Genomic DNA, 10,757 nt, shown 5'->3' on the forward strand with positions numbered 1-10,757 from the left:
ACTGCTTCCCGTTGTCGGACACAATTTTTCGTGGAAGCCCAAAACGACACACTATATTCCTGATGACAAAGTCCAGTGCTTTCTTAGACGTGACCATGTTCATAGGTTCAGCTTCAGCCCATTTGGTGAAGTAGTCTACCGCGACTATGGCATACTTCACTCCACCCCTTCCAGTCGGAAGGGAACCTACTAGGTCAATGCCCCAAACGGCGAACGGCCAGGGGCTGGTCATTAAGGTAATTTCTGTAGGCGGCGCTCGCGGAACCTTGGCGTACCTCTGGCACTGCTCGCATTTTCTGACATAATCCACACAATCCTTCTTCATGGTGGGCCAGAAGTATCCTTGTCGAAGGATATTTTTGGAGAGGCTCAGCCCTGAGGTATGGTCGCCACAGAAGCCTCCGTGAATCTCATGGATGATGGCGCTGATTTCGGTTCCGGCAACACACCTAAGGAAGGGTATGGACAACCCCCTGCGGTAAAGCTTTCCATCCATAACCACGTATCGGGGAGCTTGATACTGGAGCTTTCTTGCGTCAGCTTTATCAGTGGGGAGCTCTCCAGTGGTGAGAAATCTGAGGATGGGTCCTATCCAGGAATGGGAATGGTCGATGATGGCATTTACCCTCTGTGTTTCGGTACTAGGTGCCCGATGGGCACTAGGCCATATTGTTCGATCTCCGGGTCTGTTGCAAGCTTGGCCAGTGTGTCCGCGAGTGAGTTCTGGTCCCGGGGGACCTGGCGGATTTGGTAGCCTTTGAAATGCTGCAGGAGGCCGCGGGAGAGAGACACGTAGGCAGCCATTTTTTCGCCTTTCGTCTGGTATTCCCCGGATATTTGGTTTACCACAAGTAGGGAGTCGCTGTATACCTCGATTTTTTGGGCTCCGACTTCTCTGGCCAGTTGCAATCCAGCTAGCATGGCTTCGTGTTCTGCCTCGTTGTTGGATGCTGGGAACGCGAAACGGATGGCGCTCTGGAGCTGATGTCCTTGGGGAGATACTAGGATGACCCCTCTGCTCCAGCTCCTTTTTCATTTGAGGCTCCGTCTACATAGACCTTCCATGTGGGAAGTTCCGGGACAGGATCTTCCGGGAGGTCATTCATTCCCGAGCATTCCACAATAAAGTCCGCGAGAGCTTGTCCTTTTATGGAAACACGTGGCTGGTAGTGGATGTCAAACTGGCTCAGTTCCATGGCCCATTTAAGCAATCTGCCAGAAGACTCGGGCTTCTGCAAGACTTGTCGGAGAGGGTGGTTGGTGAGTACTCTGATGGTGTGCACCTGGAAATAGGGCCTTAGCTTCCGCGAAGCGATTAGCAAGCAGAGGGAGAGTTTCTCGATCATTGAATATCTGGACTCGGCGTCTAGTAACATCTTGCTTACGTAATACACAGGGAGCTGGATACGGCCGTCTTCCTGGACGAGTGCGGCACTAATGGCGTGTTTTGTCACAGCTAAGTACAAGAACAACGCCTCTCCTTCGACAGGTTTGGACAGAATGGGAGCTCGGGTTAGATGTTCCTTGAGGTGTTGGAAGGCTGCTTCGCATTCGGGGGTCCACTCGAACCTCTTGTTTCCTCGCAACACATTGAAAAAGGGGACACATTTGTCAGTGGCCTTAGATACGAAGCGGCTGAGAGCAACTATCCTTCTGGTAACGCTTTGGACATCCTTATGCTTCCGGGGAGAGGGCATATCTATGAACGCCTTAATTTTCTCAGGGTTGGCCTCCACTCCGCGGGAGCTGACAATGAAACCGAGGAACTTCCCAGACGAGACCCCGAAAGTACATTTCTTCGGATTCAGTTTCATTCCATACTTTCGGATCACGGCGAAAGCTTCCTCAAGGTCGTCACTGTGGTCCCCGGAGGTCTTGGATTTTACCAACATGTCATCTACGTACACCTCCATGTTCCTCCCCAGTTGGTCCTTGAACATCTTGTTTACTAGACGCTGGTACGTCGCCCCAGCATTCTTCAAACCGAAAGGCATGACCATGTAACAGTAGACACCCTTGTCCGTGAGGAAGCTGGTGTGTTCCTGGTCCGCGACATGCATCTTGATCTGGTTGTACCTGGAGTACGCATCCATGAAGGATAAGAGTTCATACCCGGAAGTAGCGTCTACCATCTGATCGATTCGCGGAAGAGGGAAACAATCTTTCGGGCAGGCTTTGTTTAGGTCCGTGAAGTCAATGCACATTCTCCAGGACCCATTGGGTTTCGGGACCAGAACTGGGTTGGCCAACCACACGGGATAGTGTGACTCCTGGAGAAAGCCTATAGACATCAGCTTGTCCACTTCAGCTTTGACGGCTTCGGCCCTCACTGGGTCCAACGGCCTCCTCTTTTGGCAAACTGGAGTTGCAGATGGGTCTATGTTGAGTGCGTGGCACGCAACATTAGGGTTAATCCCCGTCATATCAGCGTGGCACCATTCCAGGATATCCTGATTATTCCTCACAGTGGCCACGATCTTTTCTCGAATGGCCGACGGAAGGTTTTTCCCCACCTGAATGACTTTGGTGGGATCTCCCGGGTTGAGGATCACCTCTTCGACTTCCTCCATCGGTTCTATCGCTCTCTCGACCCCCACTCTAGGGTCGAGTTCGTCAAAGCATGCCCCTTGAGCACTCCCAGTTTCTGGTAATTCCTCCGCCAAAGGAACGGCAGCGACCGTCTCCTGGACCGTGTAGACGGATCGGACGGAGACGTTATAACAACTTCGTGCACTTCGTTGGTCTCCTCGGAGGGTGCCGATACGCCCATCGTCGCATGGAAACTTCAAGCATAAGTGACGAATCGAGGTTATGGCCCCACAATCTATTAGGACCGGTCGGCCTAGGATGGCATTATACGCCGTGGGGCAGTCGACCACCACGAATGTGCAGTGCTTGAAGGCACAAGCGTCACTTTCTCCTCTGAGGGTGACTGGAAGTTGAATTTTTCCTAATGGCATGAGTGCATCCCCATTGAACCCTTGAAGCTGGATGGGGCATGGGGTCAGGTCTGTCTCGGTTAATCCGATCGCATGGAAGGCAGCTTTGAAGAGGATGTTTACGGAGCTTCCGTTATCGACCAAGATCCGCGAGACCTTCTTATTGGAAATCTGGGCTTCCACCACGAGGGGATCGTTGTGGGGGAAGTGCACATGTCGGGCGTCGTCTTCCGTGAAGGTGATGGAAAGGTCCATCATTCGGGGACGTTGAGCAGGTGATTGAACCAAGGCGCACATCTCCCCGGTGTGTTCTAACTCCCTCAAGTACCTTTTCTGGGAGTTGCGTGTGCTTCCGGCAAGGTGCGGTCCTCCGGAAATGGTGGCTACGTGTCCGTCAACGGGTGGCGGAGCAAGGCCGGGCGGATATGGGTTGCCAGGTCCTGGAGCCAACAAGGCAATGGGTGCTGGAGAGGTTGGAGCAGGAAGCGCTGGGAACTGAGACCCAGGAGCTTGGGGGTGACTAGCTCCAGGAGCGCTAGCGGTCCCCCTCTGTCCCGGGGAATATGCAGCTCCGTGAACTACTCCCTGTCCGGGATAGATTATGGGTATCCTCACCCATTGACCGAGGTGTCCCACTCTTGCCAGGGACTCGATCTCATCCTTCAGCTGAAGGCATTCGTTTGTGGTGTGCCCCACATCTCCGTGGAACTCACACCTCTTATTGGAGTCTCGCGGACGCCTTCCTCCGTGAGACACTTTCGGGGGTTTCCTGTAGTTGACCATATTACAGGTCGCCCGATAGACATTCTCTCGTGAATCTATCAAACTGGTGTACTCCGTGAACTTGGGTTCGTAGTTCTTCCGGGGTTTCTTTGAATGGTCCCCCCGGTTGGAGTTTCTTCCGCCTCGTTTATTCCGCGATTGGCTCAGATTTTGTTCTGGGCCTTCCGCTTGCAGTTGCGGCGGTCCGGGAGCGATACTACATCCGGTTTGTACAGCTCCGTACCCAGAGAAATGGGTTTGACTTGGCGTCTGAGCAGACGCGGAAGGCCCATACACGCTTGGAGTGAACTGGGCTCCTGGAAGCGTGAGGGCTGGCGCGGGAGCTTGCGAAGCAAAGCTCGGCGCTGTCACGGAAGGCGTCGGAGCTGGGGGAACTCCAAAGGCCTGCTGGTAGGCATCCTCAAGGTTGATGATTCCCTGAGCTTTTGACATGAATTCGGACAGCGTTTCTGCCCGTCTCCTTTGCATTTCCCCCCATAGCAGGGAGCCGACAGTAAGGCCCGATTGAAGGGCGATCAGCTTCATGTCGTCGCTGACCTTGGTCTTAGCAGCAGCTTCCATCATTCTCTAAATGAAAGCTTTGAGGTTCTCATTGGGTAGCTGCTTGATGTTGGTTAAGGAACCAACCTCCATGTCGTGGTCTCGGGCAGCAATGAACTGCCTTCTGAATGCGGACTGTAGCTCCTTCCAACTGTGGATGGATCCGGGAGCTAATCTTTTCCACCAGTCCTCCGCGGACTTGGTAAGGGTGAGTGAGAAGCACATGCATTTGGCGTCCTCACTGACGCGCGCTACTTGCATCATTTTGTTGTATTTAGCTAGATGGGTACGCGGGTCTGTCCTCCCTTCATTTAATTCTATGTGAGGCATTTTGAAGTTATCCGGGAGGGACGTTTCCGCGATCCTCCGAATACATGGTTCCGGGTCTTCCTCCTCAGAGTCTGACAGGGCCCCACTTTGCTTCCGGACCAGCTTGGTCAAGGCAGCGATCTGTTCCTCGAGCCTCTTTGTATCGCTCTCCGGGAGGTCACGTCCTCGGAGCTTGTCGTTGAGATGATTTCACAGGTCATCTCCGCGAGGCCGGGCCTTTTCTCCTTTGGCCTTTTCATACTTGGCCTCCAACCTTCTCCTTAGGTCCACCGTGGACCAGCTATCTTCGGAGTGCGTGTCCGCAGCCCGACCGTCCTGGTTGACGGAATCACTGGGGCGGTTGTTCCTTCCCCTGGGCCTGGGTGCCTTAGCACCGGGCCCTTTAGGCACAGAGTGCCCCCTTGGGGCTGAAGGACGTCTGGGCTTAGGAGCGCCAGAGACCTTCTGCGCGCGCGGGGGGGGGGGGTGGGGCAGTCGGCCTGGTGATTCACGCCTTTAGGAGGTGCAGGGGCGTTAGTGCGCACAGGCTCCCCAACTTTTTCTTTGCCCTTGTTAGGGGCGGCTTTGGATGGTCCAGCAGCGACTGGATCCGGCATGGTGGCATCAGCACCACCTAAAACAGAGGCGTCCTCGTCCGAGTCGCCCAGATCTCCGAACTTGCTTTGGAGGCGCTCCATCATGCGCTGCATTTTTTCGGAGACGCGCTCCTGCTCAGCAAGCTTGGCCTTAGTGACCGCCAGTTCTTCGGCTACTTGGACCAGTTCTGGATCCTTCTCGTAGTAGCAGCCGTCTTTGTAGTAACTGTCTTGGACATACTCTTCTTCGTCTTCTAAGTATGTCGTATCTTCAGTACTGACCCGATCCTGGCGGGATGTCGGGTCTTCACCTTGGTAGTCCGAGGGTTCATTTTGTACCGCACCTTCCATCATAGTATCGGGGTTGACCCTAGCATTTTTGTCAACCGCGGATTTTCTCGTAGTCACCATCTTTTTAGCACGGAGTGAATACAAAAAACGTACACAGAAAAAGAGCTGACTAACAACTTCCTACAGCTCTCAATGAAAGCACCAAAATCTTTACCGAGTTTTTCGGAAACGAATACAAACAGAATAATAAAAAGATAAGAACTGTAGAAGTGCAGGAATATAATTAGACAAACAGGTTTTTTACGTGGTTCAGGCGTTAACGAGCCCTAGTCCACGAGTCGATGTTATTATACTTGTAGAGAATTACAGTAAGATGGCTGGTGTACAAGAACTTCACACACTCACAGTGTTTCTCTCGGGTTCTCTTGAAGAAGATGAAGCTAGAGAGATTTTAGCAGAGTTCTTGCTATGTAATTTTTTGGCCGTCCCCTCTATCGTAAAATGAGGGGGTTTTTATAGCTAGGGTTTTTTATTAGGGTTTTACTCTGTCCCCTGAGTCTTAATTACACCAGCCATAAATAAGGGATACAATTACTGTCGTAGCATGGCTATAAGACTCTACGCAGGTATAATTACATGAAAGTATGGGAACTACCAAATGGCAGCCGCCTTTTCCAGACAGTCAGCGGAACAGTAGGCGAAAAGGCACCTTTAGGCGTGCTGGGATGTGTGCGGCCTTGACCTGTCAGGCGTGTCAGGCGAGATCCTGTGTCAGGTGAATATCATCCCAACTATGCCTCCTCCGTGACTCGACCACTTGGTCTTGTTCCGTGCGAAGCACGGAACCGTATCCGCGAAGATAACCTGAAGAGCTTCTCCTGGAAGGACCTTCCCCGAAGGACATCCATTCGGGAGTCCGGGAGAACTAACGAGCTTCCGGGTCGCGGTTGTTTGAAGGAGTGTGCTAGACACTACACGGGAGAGGCGAAGCCTTTCTGTCCATCCGCGACCATTGGTCACTCTCCGTGAAGGACTTTAATAATTCTGCTTCCCGAAGGCTATCCATCTAAATGCTTTCCGGAAGTCTGGATAACAATTTTCTATCCCTAAAAAGTATCGTTCTGAAAATTGATATCCTATATATTAAAAATAAAATATTAGTTATTTTAAACAATTTGAAAATAACTAATCAGTTATCAGATTTTGTTTAAATAATAATATTTTAATCATATTACAATATCTTATTATTTATTTAATATTTAAATAACTAAAATTGTGGAACCAATAAACTGACATGAGCTTCTTATGCGTGTATCATAGTGATTGTGCATTGTGCTACATGTGTACCACATGCCAAGGAAGACATGTGATTTTTCCCAATTTTTTTCTTATTATTTAAATACCAAAAATCCCAAAAATAAATTAATTCAAAAATAATTATATTTTTGTTAAATCAAATAATTAATTAATTACACATAATTATACAATAATTATGTTTAGTGCATAGAAAAATATTTTACTTATCAAATAAGTCATTTTGCCCATTTTTGTATTTACCTTTGTTAGTGTTTGTTTGAGCCATTTCGGGGACTATGGACCTATAACATTAAGCTCCAATAAATTGAAACTAAATAATTAAACTAAATAATTTAGTTTAATAATTAAACTAAATAATTTATTAATTCTGATCTTTCTCCACTATAAATTTAGATTTGCACTCTTTATGTTATAAATATACTTTTACAGAAATCTTATTCTAAGTTGTCCATTGATATAACCATCTTACAATAGTTCAACCCTCTAATTAATTAGTTCATAAATTAGAATGAAATAATTACCATTTTACCTTTCTAATTTACTTCTTATTCCTTAAGTACCATTAATTCACTAGTGAATAATTAATCTATAATCTAATTATAGATTTGAGCTCAAAATCATTCGGTTCCAGAATTAACCTTTAAGGGAACTAATATACGATCTGTTAGGAAATATTAGATTCTGGATTGTTGATACATGTTCCTAGCCATCCATGATATTAAATCTCCAAAACAAAAGTCATTAGCCTCATTCTATGAAGAGACATTAACTGTTATCCAGATTTCCGGATAGCGTTTAGATTGATGGCCTCGGGGAAACAGAATTATCGATGTCCTTCACGATAGGTGACCAGAGCTCGCGGATATACAGAAAGGCTTCACCTCTCCCGCTTGGTGTCCGGATTACTCTTCCAAGCAAACACCATGCGGAAACTCGTCAACTCTCCCGGAGCTCCCGAAGGAGTATCCATCGGGGAAGCTCCTTCCAGGAGAAGCTCTTCGAGTGGTCTCCGCGGAAGCAGTTCCGTGCCTCGCACGGAACAAAGCCAAACGGTCGAGTCCTGGAGGAGGCATATTTGGAATGATATCCGCCTGACACAGGATCCCGCCTGACACGCCCGTCAGGTCAAAGCCGCACACATCCCAGCACGCCTAAGGGTACCTTTTCGCCTACTGTTCCGCTGACAACTTGGAAAAGACGGCTGACTTTGTGTGTTCCCCATTCTTTCACGTAAATATACCCACATAGAGTCTTGTAGCCATGCTACTATAGTAATTGTATCCCTATTTATGGCTGGTGTAATTAAAACTCATGTACGTAGAGAAAAACCCCAATCCAAAACCCTAGCTATAAAGACCCCTTCATTTTGCAAGAGGAGGGACGGAGAAATGAGATAGCAAACACTCTACTAAAATCTCTCTAGCTTCATCTTCTTCAAGAGAACCCGAGAGAAACATTGTGAGCGTGTGAAGTTCTTATGCACCAGCCATCTTACTGTAATCTTTTCCAAGTATAATAACATCGACTCGTGGACTAGGGCTTGTTAACGCCTGAACCACGTAAAAACACTGTTTGTTTAGTTACATTTCAGTATTTCTACAGTTCTTATCTTTTTATTATTCTGTTAGTGATTCGTTTCCGAAAAACTCGGTAAACATTTTGGTGCTTTCATTGAGAGCTGTAGGAAGTTGTTAGTCAGCTCTTTTTCTGTGTACGTTTTTGTATTCACTTCGTGCTAAAGAGATGGTGACTACGAGAAAATCCGCTGTTGACAAAAATGCTACGGTCAACCCCGATACCGTGATGGAAGATGTGGTGCAAAGTGAACCCTTAGACTACCAAGGTGAAGACCCGACATCCCGCCAGGATCAGGTCAGTACCGAAGATACAACATACTTAGAAGACGAAGAAGAGTATGTCCAAGACGGTTATTACAAGGACGGCTGCTACTATGAGAAGGACCCAGAACTGGTCCAAGTAGCCGAAGAACTGGTGGCCACTAAGGCCAAGCTTGCTGAGCAGGAGCGCGTCTCCGAAAGAATGCAACGCATGATGGAACGCCTCCAAAGTAGGTTCGGAGATCTAGGCGACTCGGACGAGGATACCTCTGTTCGAGGTGGTGCTGATGCCCCCATGCCGGATCCAGCCGCTGCTGGACCATCCAAAGCCGCCCCTAACAAGGGCAAAGAAAAAGTGGGAGAGCCTGTGCGCGCTGACGCCCCTGCACCTCCTAAAGGCGTGAATCACCAGGCCGACTGCCCCCCCCGCGCGCAGAAGGTCTCTGGCGCTCCTAAGCCCAGACGCCCTTCAGCCCCAAGGGGGCACTCTGTGCCTAAAGGGCCCGGTGCTAAGGCACCCAGGCCTAGGGGAAGGAACAACCGCCCCAGTGATTCCGTCAATCAGGACGGTCGGGCTGCGAACTCGCACTCCGAAGATAGCTGGTCCACGGTGGACCTAAGAAGAAGGTTGGAGGCCAAGTATGAGAAGGCCAAAGGGGAAAAAGCCCGGCCTCGCGGAGATGACCTCCGAAATCATATTAATGACAAGCTCCGGGGACGTGACCTCCCGGAAAGTGATACGAAGAGGCTCGAGGAACAGATTGCTGCCTTGACCAAGCTGGTCCGGAAGCAAAGTGGGGCCCTGTCAGATTCTGAGGAGGAAGACCCGGAACCATGTATTAGGAGGATCGCGGAAACGTCCCTCCCGGATAACTTCAAAATGCCTCACATAGAATTATATGATGGGAGGACAGACCCGCGTACCCACCTAGCTAAATACAATAAAATGATGCAAGTGGCGCGCGTCAGTGAGGACGCCAAATGCATGTGCTTCTCACTCACCCTTACCAAGTCTGCGGAGGACTGGTGGAAAAGATTAGCTCCCGGATCAATCCACAGTTGGAAGGAGCTACAGTCCGCGTTTAGGAGGCAGTTTATTGCTGCCCGCGACCACGACATGGAGGTTGGTTCCTTAACCAACATCAAACAGCAACCCACTGAGAACCTCAAAGCTTTCATTCAGAGAATGATGGAAGCTGCTGCAAAAACCAAGGTCAGCGATGACATGAAGCTGATCGCCCTTCAATCGGGCCTTACTGTCGGCTCCCTGCTATGGGGAGAAATGCAAAGGAGACGGGCAGAAACCCTGTCCGAATTCATGTCAAAAGCTCAGGGAATCATCAACCTTGAGGATGCCTACCAGCAAGCCTTTGGAGTTCCCCCGGCTCCAACCCCTTCCGTGACTGCGCCGAGCTTTGCTTCGCAAGCTCCCGCACCAGTCCTCACGCTTCCAGGAGCCCGATTCACTCCGAGTGTGTATGGGCCTTCCGCGTCTGTTCAGACGCCGGGTCAAACACATTTCTCTAGGTATGGAGCGGTACAAACCGGATGTAGTATCGCTCCTAGCATGCCGCAGCCGCAAGCGGAAGCCCCGGAACGAAGTTTGAGCCAATCGCGGAGCAAACGAAGCGGAAAAAACTCCAACCGGGGAGACCATTCAAAGAAACCCCGAAAGGATTATGAGCCCAAGTTCACGGAATATACCAGTTTGATAGACTCGCGAGAGAATGTCTATCGGGCGACCTGTAATATGGTCAACTACAGGAAGCCCCCGAAAGTGTCTCACGGAGGAAGGCGTCCGCGAGACTCCAATAAGAGGTGTGAGTTCCACGGAGACGTGGGGCACACCACGAATGAGTGCCTTCAGCTGAAGGATGAGATCGAGTCCCTGGCAAGAGCGGGACACCTCGGTCAGTGGGTGAGAATACCCATAATCTATCCCGGACAGGGGGTGGTTCACGGAGCTGCATATTCCCCGGGACAGAGGGGGGCCGCTAGCGCACCTGGAGCCGGTCACCCCCAAGCTCCCGGGTCTCAGTTCCCAGCACTTCCTGCTCCACCCGCTCCGGCGCCCATTGCCTTGTTGGCTCCAGGACCAGGCAACCCATATCCACCCGGCCTTGCTCCGCCACCCGTTGACGGAC

This window comes from Humulus lupulus, chromosome 1 (genome assembly GCF_963169125.1).
Source record: "Humulus lupulus chromosome 1, drHumLupu1.1, whole genome shotgun sequence".
Lineage (NCBI taxonomy): Eukaryota > Viridiplantae > Streptophyta > Magnoliopsida > Rosales > Cannabaceae > Humulus > Humulus lupulus.